Here is a 4,987-nt window from a genome sequence, read left to right on the forward strand (position 1 = left end):
CGTTCTATTTGTAAGTGATTAGGCTTACTAATGGACATTAAGATAAACCCTTTCTTAGTGAAGATATTTCATTATTTGTAAAGCTAACATTAATTGCTATCTATAAGACTGGGTTGATCGTCCCTGTCGTTTTTCGAACTAAACGAGTTTGCCCATTTTTTCCCCCACTTTTGGACCTCTTTCTTTGAAGATGGTTACTAAAAAGATAGTGAGGGTTGTTATAATGTTTTTGTCGATATGCATTTTTGAATTGTTTTTTTTTATACTTTCCTCAGTGGTGTATGCCTTTGTCTTTTTTCTATTTCTATAGACCAATATCTGGTTGTTCCTCTTCTATGTCCATTTAACTGGCGCGGACGAGAAGAATATTCGACATTTATTTTTTCGTTTTCATATTCTTCGGTGTTATATTCTTAGGCATAATTTCTACGAGTATTATTTTTAAAGAAGTCTTGTTTTTTATCCCAAATTGTTTTACTTTTTTGTTCTTATTCCACTTTCTCGTGAAGTATTCAGCTTGGTCTTGTTCACTTGTTGCTAAAATATTTGGAGTCATGTTATTCTCGTCTTCCTGTACTTTTGCTAAGTTGAAATTTGCACGTATTTCTAAAACTTTAATTTCAATCCTAATTTTTTTCATTTCAAGTTCCTTGCTATGGATTTACATAATATGTAATCTATATTTATTTTTTATCTACAAGCTTTTATTGTTTATGGGTTTTATGTAACATAATATTTATTTATATCATTTTAAAAATATTTTACTGGGATGTATGTGTCTGTATATTTAGATCTACATATTTAGCTTTTTTAAGTTATGTACTTAATATATTATATATTGTATTCAATTAGATTGGCTGAAATACAGTATTAAAGTTGCAAAAGCGCTACCAATCCATATTTCGAAGCTGGTGGTATTATGAATATATATATACACACATACATATATAAATATTTATACTTAACTTTTTCGTGAGCAAAAAATTATAAATTAAGGAGAATTTATATTTTTTCTGGAATGAATAGGAAATAGAAAAATTTAAATAGTCACAAATATTTGTGCGTTTCTTTAATTGCACAGTTTCTTAGTAACTGTATGTTACTGCCAGAATTATATACGATTGTGTAAAAAAATCATAGTTTTACTCATAAAAATCTTCAGTTTATTTTTTAACACCAAACGCTCTTGTAAAACAGATTGTAAGCATTTCACGTTATTTTCACCATTGAGTGCAAAACAGATATTATGGATCACAAAGAATTTCCAGATCTTTCTCTTGGGTGAATTCAGAGGTACTTGTTTAAGTCGTTGCAACTGACACACTTTTCTTTTCGAACAAATAACTGACTACAATAAAGTTTTTGTTCAATCTTGTTTGATCAGTTTCTGTCTATTTATGATTTCGTATATTCTGTGTAAACCTTTGCTATTGAAGCTGTAAAAATTACATTTTTGAAAGTATGGGAAAGTCCAAGGATCACACAGTATTTTGTTCAAAAAAAAAGATTAACTTTATTATGGGCAGATGAACCAGCTGCATATTTCACATAAAAATGAAGTTTTGCTATCTGATGGTGTCTAGACTCAGAATGATATATGGCTTTATAACAGTTTAATTCTTTTATCTTATTACGCTTAAATTTTCAACCTAATAACTTATCACTAAATAGTGAAAATATTCTAGTTATTGATGATATTATCTGCAATGTAGATTTCGTCCAGTCATGAATATTCTCCTTTTTTGTTATTATTATAAAAAAAGTCGACATAATTATTCCAATATATTTTCTTATATAATTTTAGTATGCCGTTTGTACTTGATTTATCTTCAAAGATCAATAAAGTATACCGAATGCAAATTCATACACATTAGCAAATTTTCAGGAGCAAAGGTTGTTTGATTAACATTTAATTCAGGACGCATCTTTGTATCCACAAACTTACTTTAGTGCGTAGCATTTCTTTGCTATACACATTCCCCAAGATGTTAAAGTGTTTAGAGGTGACACAGCATATAATCAGTCGTCCATCTTTCGCCACTGTTTACAGGACTGTGACACAAATGTCACCTCTAAACACTTTAACATCTTGGGGAATGCGTATAGCAAAGAAATACTACGCACTAAGGAAAGTTTGTGGATACACAAGATGCGTCCTGAATAAAATGTTAAACATCAGCAAATTTTTCAACTTGTTAACAAGATGTTCTAGGATCAGAAATTGCGCAAGAAAAGCAAACTACAAAATCTTTACGAGTGGTTAATTGAAATTTGAAAAAAATCTTTAAGAAGCAAATTTATATTCAGTTTATACATGGAAATATATTTATTTAGATATATTTCATATATGCTTGAACACGTCTTTCCTAGAAGAGTTATTGTAAGATAGTATGTTACGCATGTTACAGCTGTAGAATTAATATTTAACCCTTCTTTCCGTTGTTATGTTAATGTGCACTATGATACGCTTAGACGAACTAAACACTTATAAGAAATGTGGCTCAAATACTAAGAACTTGTAGGAAAATCTAGAGTTTAATCGAACATTAGAATAGAACGTGTGATATTTTTGTTGCCTGTATTTTTTGTTTATGATTTCATTTAAAATTCTGTGTTCTGTCTTCACTAAAATTATTTGAATTTTTGCATTTTATGGTAGAAGCTTGAATATTATAAGTTTTGGTGTTATATCTTATTTCTTGCATTTTTTTGTACCCATTACAATTTTTATTTTATTCCAAGTAGATTTCTTGATTTTCATAATATTTTGACATTAGATATTTAGCTAATGAGATTATTTTATGCTTCCTCATTTTAAAGATCCACTATTTCTGTGTGTTGAATTACAACCAAATATTGTCATCTCTCTTCTTGTCCTGAAATAATTTGTTTGTTTAGTTATTTCTTTGTGTTGGCCCGGCATGGCCAGGTGGTTAGGGCACTCGACTCGTAATGTGAGGATCTCGGGTACGAACCCCCCACCAAATATAACAAATCCAATGTTCGTTAGTAAAAACGTAGCCCAAGAGTTGACAGTGGGTGGTGATGACTAGCTGCTTTACCTCTAGTTTTACACTGCTAAATTAGGAACGGGAGGCGCAGATATCCCTCGTGTAGCTTTTCGCGAAAGTTAAAACACACAAACAAATTGTTTGTGCTTAAGCGGAAAAGTATACATAATGGAGTATCTGCGCTATTCCCACCACAGGTTTCGAAACCAGATTTTTTTAGAGTATAAGACTTCAAACTTATCATTAAACCATTAGGAGGTGTCTTGAATGAAAATATGATTAGAAAACAGTCGACACCAGTATAGTTAATACTAAGGCTATTATGAAAAAAAGATAAATTTATGTTTATCGCTGTGTTGCTGTTGTTTTGAATTTAAGCAGAAAGCTAGACAATGGGCTATCTGTGGTCTGCCCACTACGCGTATCAAAACTCGGTTTCTAACATTGTAAGTCCGCAGACATACCGCTGTGCCACTGGGGGGCCACTATAAAAGCAAACACTTTGGCTTGCCGCTAGGAAATAAAAGCAGTAAAGTAATAATATGGCAACTGAAGAATAAAATGGAATTTTGGCGAAAAATGTTAACTAATAACAATAATGTGTGTCTTCTTTTTCTCTAAACTGTTTATAAAATTTCATCTAAAACCTTGGTTTGATTAAAACATATAATACTATTAAACCTTTACATGTTGTCCAGTTGACGAAAAATTAGCGAATAAATTCATATTTTGGTAATTTTACGTAAAAATAATAATGTTTTATGTATACAACTGTTCGGAATGGCCACAATACTGTAATGCAGTTCAAAAGAATCCACTAGGGCGACCTTGTATAAATCAGATGTAAATTGTACTTAAAATATAACAGCCAATTCGAACGCGAAAAATATAAAACAAACGTCGAAAAACTTCGGAGGAAACAATAAGTAAAAAAAAATATATATTCTGGAATTTCTGCTATCAGAATCTAGGTATGATTCATTTTATCAACTTGTCCGTGGGAAAGTTGCACCTGGTGAAATTCCTGCTGGAAATAAATAGAAAATAACCGAAACAGATTAGTTCAGTTCACCAAGAATAAAACCAAACTTTATCATCAATTTCCAAGCGTTCTGTTTTTAGTGTTTCTTGTTATGTTTTTCCTTTTCTACACCAATAAAGCACCGGGAATAGATCTAATTCACTCAATATCTCAAAAACAACTTGTACTAACTACATACACCAAAATTTAATATTGCTTTGAAACCGAATTATTCTTTGGCCGCTGGTTACTTTCCAACCTGCCCCCCCCCCCCCCCGTTCGGCTTAGCGATAACTCTGAGGGCTTGTAAGCTAAAAAAATGTAAAATGTCATTTGCACTATTCAAGTCTTTAGTAAAAATGTATTTATAGAGAAGCTCATCTGAAATTTCCGGATTGACAATGACAACTGATGAGCATAAAGGAAGTTGTCAATGATTAGATATAAGAAACTCAATTTAATATTCAATGCAGTTTCTGGGAACTAGTACATCCTAGAAATAAACAATTTGTTTTAAACTGAGTTTGTTGTCAATCGTATATACTATAACTCTTCTATTCAACTATCATTTTCATTGATGAAATAAAATGGGATTTTATTGTCATGCTAATATTAGCAATTATATTTAGATTTGAAACAAAATGCTCCTCGTAGTCATGAATGATTCCGTAGTATTTCTTTAAGGCCAGGGGTCGCTTGGGGGTTTGCGTATAGGACTGTAAATCGAAGTGTCCATGTTTTAAGGTACTTTCACCTGTGAATGCGTTATAAAGCAGGCAATCAATCCCTGTACTTGACTCAAAGCTCTTATGGCGAAAAGTGCTGATGGCTCAATGGCTCAAAATTAAGAACTTCTATTTCGATAACGAGGAACCCACTTTGAGACTAATAATGGCTGGAGACGGCTTGAATGGGTAATGAAGAAAAAACTTTAATATAAGTTTAACATAACAGA

Source organism: Limulus polyphemus, unplaced genomic scaffold (assembly GCF_000517525.1).
Source record: "Limulus polyphemus unplaced genomic scaffold, Limulus_polyphemus-2.1.2 Scaffold3280, whole genome shotgun sequence".
Taxonomy (NCBI): Eukaryota; Metazoa; Arthropoda; class Merostomata; order Xiphosura; family Limulidae; genus Limulus; species Limulus polyphemus.